Source organism: Callorhinus ursinus, unplaced genomic scaffold (assembly GCF_003265705.2).
Source record: "Callorhinus ursinus isolate GAN/ISIS: 27379988/994484 unplaced genomic scaffold, GSC_fseal_2.0 scaffold66, whole genome shotgun sequence".
Taxonomy (NCBI): Eukaryota; Metazoa; Chordata; class Mammalia; order Carnivora; family Otariidae; genus Callorhinus; species Callorhinus ursinus.
The window spans coordinates 8,106,843-8,119,352 of record NW_027397128.1 but is presented as its reverse complement, the minus strand read 5'-3'; the positions used below and the strand labels follow the sequence as shown (position 1 = coordinate 8,119,352).

Sequence of the window (12,510 nt, the reverse complement as noted above, 5' to 3'; positions counted from 1 at the left end):
TTTGATCATGTCCCCTGGCTACCTCTGTATTGTCAGACTGAAAAGGCCTTTATTTTTGGAGCCTGCCATTGATGGTTTTAATTGCCTTTCTTTGTTCCCCTCAGGCTCTGTTCTGTCCTTCTTGAGATGTGCAGATCAGAGCTGCTTATGTAACTTTACCAATGAAGATATCCTGTGGTTCTGTGTAAAAGGAGAATTATTTTGTTTTTCTTTTAATCCCCTTCTCGAGAGTGCTCAACATTTTGCTGTCCTTTTTTTTTCTTTTTTTTCTTTTCTTTTCTTTTTTTTTTTTTTTTTTTTACCATAGCAAGAAACTCAGTTTTTCTCTTCAGTGCTCTGTCCACAGGGTTTCCTAGAGCTTGCTTTTTCCTGGGCCTTAATTGAAAAGTCAGCACCCATCATCCTGCAGGGAGAGTTTGTAGTATCTGGCCTTCCCTAAATAAATTACCTTACACATGCCCCTATTGAAGCCCATCTGCCAATCATAAAACCTCTTGAGATCTACCTTTATCCCCCATCATTTTGGCATTTCACTGACTAGAAAAGCTGAGTATTCTCTGCCGACCTGGGGAGTGCCCACTCCCAAGGAAATCTACTACTCACCCTCCTTCCATGAGCATAATGTCTGTTTCTCCTTTATATTTTCCCCCTTGTGTCTCTCTAAACCAGTTCCTACTACAGGACAAAAAAAATGTTTATCCCATAGTAATTCCTGTTTCAATATAGATTCGGTATCAGACTTAATTAGAAGCGTTTAAAAAGTGAATTTAGTGGACACCTGGGTGGCTCAGTTGGTTGGGCGTCTACCTTCAGCTCAGGTCATGATCCCAGGGGCCTGGGATGGAGCCCCGCATCAGGTTCCCTGCTCGGTGGGGAGCCTGCTTCTTCCTCTCCCTCTACCATTCCCTCCACTTGTGCTCTCTGGCTGTCTCTCTCTGTCAAATAAATAAATAAAATCTTTTTAAAAATAAGTAATAAATAAAAAGTGAATTTAGCCCCAAAGAAAAGATCCACGGGCGATCACATATGATTTCCCTTTACAGAAATCATGTTGCTGCCCCCACCCTAATGTACAGGAGGCCAGCACTGATTAAAGATTCTCCCAGCTTGCTTACTAAAGTACCAGACACTCATCACCTTATAGTTCCCAGGGCCCCTTTTGCCTCATGGAGGCACACCACCAATCTACACAGTGATCATCCAGAATAACAGGTTCCGGGTTTTCATTAGAGGTACAGTAATTGTCCCCTTTGATTTCTTTCAGAAGTCAGGTCTGGTCAAGGTGTTATGTGAAGGCACTTCTGATTCCAAAGGTGCCAGGAAGGCTTCCTGACCCAAACATCTCTCCCATCTGTTGCCTGAAATTCCTTTAACAGGAAATACACTTTTATTCTACAATGAGAAATAGGTTTTAAAGTGGAATTTTGCCACAACCCCTTCTCCTAACTTTCACTCTGCCAGAGATGTATGCTTTCTCCATAGCAAGTTTTGAAAGGGTTAGAGCACGAGCACCCTGAGCATTCAGAGGATCAAGAATTGGGTTAGTGGAGCAGGAGAGGAAAAGAGGCACAAAAAACCAAAACAATCTAAAACAAGCTAAATAGTTCTGCAGAGGTTCAGCCCTGGTAACTATATCACTTAGTTCCAGTCATTATGTTTTTGACTGCTTGTAGTTTGTTGCTGGGAAGCAGAGTCTGTTGCCCATTTTCCATTATGACCGCTGACCCATCTGCCTACCTCGAAAGATATAGTCAACATAGGAATGGCTTACTCATGTAAAAAAGTCATGCAGTGTATCTGCTATCTCCTTTTAATCCCTCATGTTCCATGAGCCCATTGATTTTCTGGCTCGCTCCTTACCTGTGATAAATAAAAGATCTCTTATTACTGGTTCACTTAAAAGATGCTCTAATTTTCATTTGCCACTCAATTTCTAGTTTGCTCCTGAACTGCCTCTCCCTGTGGGATTCATGAGTCCTTTTTCCTTTACTATCCTTTCTTCCTGTATGGCTTTTTCCTCTGCTATAGCATTTTTGACTTTGCCAGCTAGTCTGACTTAATGATTTCATCTTAAGATTGAGCACACCCTCTTTTTTTTTTAAAGATTTTATTTATTTGAGAGAGAGAGAGAGAGGGAGAGAGAGCACAAGCGGGAGGAGGGGCAGAGGGAGAAAGAGAAGCAGATTCCCCTCTGAGTGGGGAGCCCGCCATGGGGCTCAATCCCAGGACCCCCGGGGTCATGACCTTAGCCAAAGGCAGACGCTTAACTGACTGAGTCACCCAGGCACCCCGAGCACACCCTCTTAATTTAAGAAAAAAAGGGGGGGGGGCTTAGGGTTTCTTTCTTTTTTTTTTAATAGACTAGATAAGGAATCTACATAGACATTTTCAGCACCAAAAGACCTTGGGTTCCATCTTATATACAAGATAATCTCAGTCAGAGATACCTAGGTCATTCAATACTCATTTGGAAGGGCAAGGGTCACTGATTCCCAAAAGCTTCCCATAATTTTCATGGGAGCTACTAGAGTTGGTATTATAAGTAGAACCCTGTTTTAACTAGCATAAAGCAATATCAACATCATTCTTGTAAGCACACCTCCTCCTTAAAATAGAAGCTGTGGGCCCAGTAGAGAGACAATGGTTATAATCTTGATTTACATGAAAGCCCACTCCCCCTCCTTGGCCACATGAGCACATACACACAAAGTTTGCTGGAAGAGGAAGGCTGTTTTGCCAAAGGGAGGGTTTTGCTGGTTTCCAAGCTATGTCATCTGAAAGAGGAAATACTGCTCTGCCTATGTTTAACTTGTTCTTGCTCTCGAACTGCATCTGAATGCAATGAGATAGTCTTAATAATGTTTAAGCTATTACCTAAAACATTGCGTTGATGACTTTGGGAGCATTTATAGTTAAAGACTATGGGACAGAAGGACAATGACACGTACTTCCTTGCTGTGGGTTCAAGAGAGGTTTTGATAAATGGTAGGGTACTGCTCTGAAACCTCAAATCTTGCAAAGTGACCAAACCACTTGCCCACTGTGAACTGTTATGATATATGTGTAGTTTGGAAGAAGAAATTCAGGGTTGTACTTAAACTTCTTAGTTTTTATCCTACCTATCATTTTATACCCCTAACAGCCAAAAAAACAGCCTTAACTAAATATCCAATTACTATGTACCTCATAAGAAAGCTATATATATATATATATAGTATGTGTATGGATACAAAATATATTGAAGTTGACAGTTCAACATTTTGGAAAAATCACCCTCACATTTTATTAAGAATATTCAACTATTAACTTGGTGAGATAATTAAGTACAGACACTGCATAAATATTTCACCAAAAGAAAAACACTTGTTAAACAAACTTCACAATGAACAGGACTAATGAAAGGCTCTATTAAACAGGACTTTTCATGCAGTAGCAGTCTTTATATCCACATATGCAAAACTTTGCTCGTAAGAGCTATCAACCCAACCAAGGAAATAATCTCATTCTGCTGAACTAGGGTTCCTCATAGTAGTTTGTTAAAGTAAAAATCTACCTGTATTCAGTCCTTGGCCTATTTACCTTGAGTCCTGTGGCTTATTTTCTGTAGCTCAAAATTGAAAGAAACATTTCTTACCCCTCAAAGACCACTGACCTAAAGAAAAATTTAAAGATCCCAGGAGTGAAAAAAAAAAAAAAACTTCGTATTTTTGCCTCCTTTCTTTTATGAGAGAAATATTATACTACTCTATTGTAAATAATTTTTTATACCTCTTCAACTGCTAACTGCAAATGTTAATTGTCCTGTGCATGGGCTAACCAGACTAGACTACCCAGAAGGAACTTGTTCTCTAGGGAACAGCAAGCTCATTAAAGGAAGAGCTCATTTAAGCTGAAGGTTGTTTTTTTTTTAAGATTTTATTTTTTTTATTTATTTCACAGAGATAAAGAAGAGAGCACAAGTAGGCAGAGTGGCAGGCAGAGGGAGAGGGAGAAGCAGGCTCCCCACTGAGCAGGGAGCCCGATACAGGGCTCTATCCCAGGACCCTGGGATCATGACCTGAGCTGAAGTCAGACGCCTAACTGACTGAGCCACCCAGGCGTCCCTAAGCCTAAGTTTTTATTCCTTTGTGGAATTCCTTTTGTCCATCTATACTGAGCTCCATGGCTATCCAACAAGGAAGAGAAAAAAGCATCACTAATACTTAATATAATGTCTCAGTAGTTTATGTTTATTGTGTGAGCCAGAATTCACCTCTCTGAAGCCACTCTGACCTCCCTACGAAATAACTGAGCACCTCAAGTCATCTTATAAGATTTTTAAAACATTAAAAAAATAAAGTGGGGGAGCTACCATGCAAGTAGGGGATTTGTGTATGTTTAAGTATAATAACACAGTTTTATTCATTCATTCAGCAAATATCTATTGAGCATCTGCTTTATGCCGGCACCATATCTAGGTACTGACGGTGGTGAACAAGACGGATTAGGCTCCCACCCTGGAGCTTAGCTCCAAGGGAGCACTTGCCTATGTCAGGAATTGCACGAAACATTTATTTGATCCTTCTCATTTGATCCTTATAGCAACATATAATCTACAGTGCCTACAAAGGTAGGTGTTCTGATTCCCATCTTACAAATGAGAAAACTAGAGCTTAGAAAAATTGATTTGCTTCAGGTCACACAACCAGTAAGTGGTGAAGCCAGAGTTTAAATCCACATCTGTCTGCCTGTTAACCATCAAGCTACCACATCCCCGAAGTGTCACCTAGAAGTAAGAATTTTTTTTCACAAGGCAAAAATACCATCCCCAAGACTTCTTGGAAAATTTTATCTCAGGGAATTACAGAAAACCCCTTTAAAAAGAAACCATTTAAGTTTATGCATATGAGCCACATGATTTGTAGTATACATAATTCGTCGCGTTTATGTTCATCAAAGTGCAACTTGGGTTTTTTGGGGGAAAATAGAATCTCCTAATCCTGAGGTATTCATTTGTAATTTTATGGATAGAAAACAAGAATAACTATTGCCAGATTTTACTTCTTGGGTTTTAAATTCCTAATTAAAGTTTGGAAACATGGAGATTCTGTAAATCTGCTTTTTCCTTTATTTTCAGTGGAGAAAATCCTGACTTTCTGCTTTAGAAAGTAAATAGTGTCACATGTCATTTTATAGAGGTCTTCTTGTGGAATTATATCTGTTTCACGTGTGTTTTTTTAATTGGTATTGCTAAAGATTTTTAACATTATGCATTTTTGCAACTGTAGGCATAATTTATATCATCTCTTGGTCCTGGCAGAAGGCCATATCTACGTGTAGGGTAGAGATTCTTCATCCATGCTATCAGCCGTTCATCCAATACCAATGGAATAAAATGAGAACCAAGAGACATCGCTAAAGGACATTTAAGTGAAATGTTTCCATTCACTATTGACTTTTAATGTTAATATTTAAAGAAGAGATGTTTTAATGATGATAGGTTTTTCTTTCATTGTAATGATAAATCATCTAGAATTTATCTTCCACTTGGGACTCCAAACTCCTTATCATTCAATTTTACAATCAGGTAGATAGATTCTCAGTGAAAGAGAACCCAACAATTATAGCCTACTGCTCTGGGCGTGGTGATGTGGCAAAAGCTATACAAGTACGTGTTCATACATAAATATTTTAAGCAATACAAATATTTTGAAATTCTCTTTCAATTGATGAGAAGGGAAGAATCCTCTAGAAATCTGCATTTGAGAACAGATATTCAGATAGCCTTACTTACATTTTTATCACAATCTGAGAGCTGGTAAAAATTCTTTACAAAATTTTTCTCCCCCTCTTCAGTTGGGTCATGGCTTCACCACCCTTATCCCTAGCTCACTTTGGCCCAGTGATAAAGGCAACAGAATCTGCTACTTCATTTTCTAAGCCTTACACTTTGATCTCAGCCCTCTATGAGTAAGATATTTGCATTAAACGCTTTTGTTCTATTTGGTAAACTTCTATCCTGCCTCTACATGTGGTATGGCAGATGTAAAATTGCCTATTGTTTCTGGAAGATGGATGACTCAGACACTAATTAAATTTGCTATTAACGTTAGCCACGGGTGAAAATGAGGCCAAAATGGGCCATTCGTTTATTGTTCCTAGTTGGATGTGTCTTTTAAGATATTACATTCAAAAGATATCAAGGGCCTATGAATATAGGATAATTTGGAGGGAGGATACTGACCTCAATTATCTAAATTGTCCTGTACCCTCTGTCAGTGAGCTCACCCTGCCTGTCCCCAGTACTTAGTTAGGGTTGCAGTGGAGAACTGTTTTTTTTTTTTTTTCCCTCTCTGATCCTTTGAGCTTTAAATCCAGGCGCTTAAGGGCACCTTGGTGGCTCATTTAAGCGTCTGCCTTTGGCTCAGGCCATGATCCCAGGGTCCTGGGATCGAGCCCCGCATCGGGCTCCTTGCTCCACGGGAAGCCTGCTTCTCCCTCTCCCACTCCCTCTGCTTGTGTTCCCTCTCTCGCTGTGTCTCTCTCCGTCAAATAAATAAATAAAATCTTTTGAAAAATAAATAAATCAATCCAGGTGGTTAGAGGGACAGTTCTTATATTCTTCTCCTCTCCCTCTTGGCCAGTATCTTTCATGACCAGGAGTTCCTAAACTCCTGCACCAAGTAGCCCTGACACCATGACAGCCCCCTACTCCAGCAGTCTTCACAGGTGATATTTTTTTCATTTAAGTCAAGGAGGCCAATCTGGAATTCTGTGGGTTTGTTCTGCCAGGCCGGTGTGCACCTTTCCTTCTCTCTTTTTAGTGCTGAATGATCCCTATGCCCTGGAGAAAGTGACCTGATTCTTCCACAGCAGTTTAATAGGTTCTGATGCTAGAACATGCTCTGAAACTATCCAGAGACAGGAAGACCATGCTCATAAATAGAAATCTTGGGAATTATACCCTTTCGTGCAGGGCTGCTCTGAAAAGAATTCTAAAATTGACCATATCTGTACTTGATAGAATGTTCTGACATCAAACTCATATTACCCCTGTCAGCTGCTGTCCACGATGTACCCTCTACCCCCATCCCAAGTCTCCCCCACTCCGATGTTATCACTGCTCTGTCCCTTCAGTCAAGCCAAGAAAAACTACCCTTTAGGCTTAGCTTCCACATGTTATAGCTTTGCATGACGGCACCTGACACTGCTGTTCCACCCAGCAGCTGCCAGCACTGATGAGCTGCCTCAGTGTATTCTGTTGACATGGACCGTACAGAGATTAAGTCAGGTCTGGTGTCCCCCACCTGACAAAAAGGCCCAATACTAAGTTGGGCTGAGCTCTGCTCTCTGTGCACTGTTACCCACTGCACTATCAGGAAGGAGGCATACCCACTGGTCTCTAAAGAAGGACCAAAGAACAGACCCCTATGACCTAGCAATTGCACTCCTGGGTATTTACCCCAAAGACACAGATGTAGTGAAAAGAAGGGCCATATGCACCCCAGTGTTCATAGCAGCAGTGTCCTCAATAGCCAAACTGTGGAAAGAGCCGAGAGGCCCTTCAACAGATGAATGGATAAAGAAGATGTGGTCCATATATACAATGGAATATTACTCAGCCATCAGAAAGGATGAATACCCAACTTTTACATCAACATGGATGGGACTGGAGGAGATTATGCTAAGTGAAATAAGTCAAGCAGAGAAAGTCAATTATCGTATGGTTTCACTTATTTGTGGAACATTAGGAATAACGTGGAGGACATTAGGAGAAGGAAGGGAAAAATGAAGCGGGGGGAATTGGAGGGAGAGACGAACCATGAGAGACTATGGACTCTGAGAAACAAACAGGGTTTTAGAGGGGAGGGGGTGGGGGGATGGGTTAGCCCAGTGATGGATATTAAGGAGGGCACGTATTGCATGGAGCACTGGGTGTTATACGAAAACAATGGATCGTGGATCACTACATCAAAAACTAATGATGTATTGTATGGTGACTAACATAACATAATAAAATTTAAAAAAAGAAAGAAAGAAAGAAAGAAAAAACCATACTGAACAAGCAGCCATTGAGTTAACAAGTGAAAGGGTACGTGTGTGTGTGTGCGCACGCGCCAGGCACTAAAGGCAACGTGTTTGCCTAGAGGCTATGCAAGTGCCGCTGAGGAGTGAGCCAGAGGGAAAGGGGTTTATGTGTGTCCACTCCAAGCAGAAGAATCCCAAAGAGAAAGGCAAGGGATGTAGCAGTAGGGGTGGGGGGACAGCTTAAATATATTAGGAATGAAAGTAGAAAAATATCTCTCCCATTTAAATATAGGCAAGCCTCAGTAACTCGGCCTAATGAGAGGAAAGTCAGTCTGAATCATGGAATATTTTTAAATGCATTTTTATTACTTTCAAGCACTGGACATGCTAGTAATTCAGCCTAGACTAACAGCATCATACAGCACCTCGGGGAAGGAGCTTTAAGAATCATTGGTAATTAGCATATCAATTATTTGTATGTAAGTGGATGTGCACAAAGTGCACAAAAAGTTTATTCTCCTAAGTAGGACAAACATTCCCCAGTGCAATCCTGTTTACACTATTAATTTGCTTAGCCAGCCCTTTTTGTGCCAAGATAGATGTATGTAAGACATGCTTATTTCCTCAGGGAAGAATGAATCGCTTCCCTGTGTTTAGTCCAGTAACTAAGAAGCGGAGCGCCACTTGATTGGTTTGGGATTTCCAGGGTATGGAGTTTTGAATTTGCATACAGACTAGAGAGATTTCATATGGAGAAGATCTGGCGGCCATTGCCAGAGACCCAGTTTCCCCATCTGGATTTCATTGAAGTGATCTGGATTTCATCAAGCAACAGGACACTGATCCTAAATGATCCACCAGACACTCCAACATAGGCATGTTTAAAATACATCCTGCCCCAGAAAAATAACTGTTAAAATATGATGAGTTGGAGTTATTCTATGTGCAGTGCTTAAAAGTCATAAAAACGCATTTCTTTTTAAGTCCCACAAAAACCATGCAATATCAAGTTAATGATGAAAATCAATCCCCAAACTCTTTCTTACACACCTCATTGTGTGACGGCATTGCAGAAATTTCCAGTCATCTGGGAAATGATACTGTATTTTGATGAGCTGCACCAGGTGCTAACTATATGGCAGGATTTTGTCTTTGAATCTTAGGGAGGCCCTCCTTAGTAAAGAAGAGTGAGGGAAGAGCTAGGGGCATGTTTATTGTTAACAAATCATTATTTTCTACCTAAGACTTGAAAATCGGAGCAATCGAATTGAAAAAGAAGTATCACGTATATAGGGAGGATAAAAAATATGATTAGGAAATGAGAAACAGAGATACGGGCCTATATTTCTACCTGTACGTATTCAAGTACGCTCTAGGTAAATTGTAAAGTTTGCAAGGCTTAGAGAGAGTAAAAACTGAGCACAGAGAGCGTAAGCACCAGCAGTAAATATACACACAAATGTTGCAACTACAGTTTGGAATGATTCCAGCTCTCTCCTTTCCCCCAAGGGCATCACTATCCAGGGTCTGCAAAGGCCAAATAGCTGTTTGGCTTCCAATCTGATTTTTTGCCCAAGAAATCAGAGAAGTCGGTTTCAATGTTAATAATATATTCTCCCAACCTCTATCTAACAGAAAGGCATTTGTGTTTCTGCCCCTTCTTAAAGTGAATTTTGTGTTTGGTGAAAGGTAGTAGATTGGCAGCACTGGGAAAGGAATTACTGTATTCCCAGAACAGGTATAACCAGGCAGTGACACTATGAAGTTGCTCTCTGCCTTTGGGGAACATTAGAGTACTATTTGGGAAGTCACTGCTATGGTGTGCTGTGTTGAACTCAACAGTATCATAGTGGGCTGAAAGAATTAGCATAGCACTCAAAGGGCCTGACTTCAGGCCATTCATTTACTCATTCAACATTAGGGAGTGCTTATAATGGGCCTGGTGCTGGGAGAGGACTTTTGTAAATGTTCTATCATTTAATCCTCACAATAACCCTGGGAGGGAGATAATACTCTTCTTGGTTTTACAGAGAAGGAAACTGAGGTTCAGAGAAGTGAAGTGATTTGTCCAAGTTGCTGTTGTAAGCACTTTGAGCCCAAGTGCAGTGTTCTCCCTGAACCCTGTGCTATGGAGGATGCCTAGAGGATGGATGAGACCTATACCCAAATAATGTGACATAGAGCTGAATGCAGACTACGCTATGTGAGTGGTCTTGGTGGGTACAGAGCAGTGACATGTCCTACCTGAAAGGAAATAAAGAGCTGATTAGTATACATCTAGCCTTAGGATTCATATTCTTTAAGTCTTCTTCCATTTCGGTTTTTTTTGAGTTTTTTGTTTGTTTGTTTGTTTGTTTGTTCCAGCTTAGCTCTCCAAACCAGCCTACCTCTTCCCCCTGCCCAATAATACACACTCTGTTTGCTAGGGCCTCTGGCCTTTCAGAATGAGAGGAGCTAAAGAGCCCTAGGTTTGAGTGAAAAGAGCACTGGATTCGAATTAGAATTAGTGTTCTAATTCTAACTCTGACGATTCACTCTCGGCCACTGGTAAGGTCCTTTTATTCTGAATGACTCACTTTCTCCTGTGAGAATGAGAATGGTTTATTTCAAAGAGGTAAAGAGATTAAGTAATAATAAACTAAAAATAGTGCACAGCCCTTTCTGTTGCCAAGATGACATATGATTGATGAGTAGAATTACTACAAGGCATGTAGTAAAGAAAGAAATGCCAATTAGAATTCATGTTTCTATATAATAGACTAAGCAATGAGAGAAGAGATGCCCATGTAAAATGTTAAGAAACTGCATGTTGAAAATTAAAACAGCCAAAGGGATGTAAGGATTGATTGTTTGTTGGGGGTAGTAGTTAGGGGTTTCGGGGCTTGAGGTTTGTTTTATATTGTGACTTCGGGTTTTTTGTTTTGCTTGTTTGTACTAAAGATGTTAATGAAACCAGCACAGCTTGTCTGATGCTAAAAGCAGAAAGAAACTTAATAGGGAATTAGATATCCTCTGGATATGGCCAAGGGGTACCCATGGCCCCAAACAAAATGACACATCATCCTCATTGCAGGGAGCCCCCAACCCCAATTCTCTGCATCCCTGAACCGTTTGTAAAAAATATTCAGGAATCACTGAGGCATTTACCATATGCTGCATCCCCTGGCACATTGAGTTTTTGCAGAATGAGTCAGCAGTACCTGAGTTGAGATAGGATTGAGGGAATTTAGAGAAAACATGCCTGTGCAAAGTTGAAGAGCTCCCATTTGGGACTTGATTAGTGATACTTTGGGTCCTTAACACAGTCCCTCTCTGAGTCCCATCCAATGCAATTGATTTAAAATTTATATTATAGAAAAGGTTTCGCTGCTGGCAATAACTTCGCTCAGGCTGATTTTGGGAGTGAACAGCATTAGTAACAAATATTTCTCTCTTCTCTCCCTCTGCATTCTACCCTTTTTGGTTTTTCAACTTCGAATTCCTCCTTTTTAAATCTCTCTTGGGGCGCCTAGGTGGCTCAGATGGTTAAGCGTCTGCCTTCAGCTCAGGTCATGATCCCAGGGTCCTGGGATCCAGCCCCACATCGGGCTCCTGGATCAGCAGGGAGCCTGCTTCTCCCTCTGCCTCTCTCCCTGCTCATGCTCTCTCTCTCTCTCTCTGTATCTCTGTGTCTCAAATGAATAAATAAAATCTTTTTTTTAAAAAAAAACTCTCTTGAGGAAGTCTCTAGAAGATGCTGAGAGTGTGCTTGTTGGAAAACATAAAGATGGTAAGACTGGTCTAGGCTGGTTTGCAAGTTAGAAAGTCAGGAGATGTGGGCTCCTGGGTGGTTGAGTCGGTTAAGCGTCTGCCTTCGGCTCTGGTCATGGTCCCGGGGTCCTGGGATTGAGTCCCACATCGAGTCCCACATCGGGCTTCTGGCTCTGCAGGAAGCCTGCTTCTCCCTCTCCCACTCCCCTTGCTTGTGTTCCCTCTCTCGCTGTGTCTCTCTCTGTCAAATAAATAAAATCTTTAAAAAATTTTTTAAAAAAGAAAGGAGATGAGCCTGCCCCATCAGAGGTCTGGCTAGAATGACAAATTTGGATTACCTGATCCTACCATCAGCATTGATTACGGGTAACTTAACACCATCTGTTTGACATCCCATTGCCCCGAGTTGAATCTTTTGGGACTTTAAGTATTTAAAAACAAACAAACCAAACCAAACCAGGTTCTGCCCCTGGTAGAGGTAAAGTGGCACAAGTGAATGACCTCAAGGGCACACCATAGACAACTGTGGTCTACCCTGATAGACTAAGAGAAAGGAGGATAATTCTACAGTTTGGTTCTTGGGCTTTTCCTTTTATCTGAAAACGTCATTAATGTCATCACCCCTGGCTTTTATCCTCCGCAGGCACCCACAGCCTTCCTCAAATCAGTGCCTGTAGAAACAACTGCCACAGCTCCTCTTCCTCATTTACATAGCCTTATCTGAAAACCAGACTCCCGAATACTGAAGGATTA

The 12,510-nt window shown here is 41.1% G+C and overlaps 1 protein-coding gene across 5 annotated transcripts in view; it reads left to right on the top strand.

Annotated features, from left to right (window-relative positions):
• The window catches only part of HDAC8 (histone deacetylase 8), a 214,653-nt gene that overhangs the window by 65,874 nt on the left and 136,269 nt on the right, over positions 1 to 12,510 (top strand). The gene's annotated exons all lie outside the window — the stretch shown is intronic.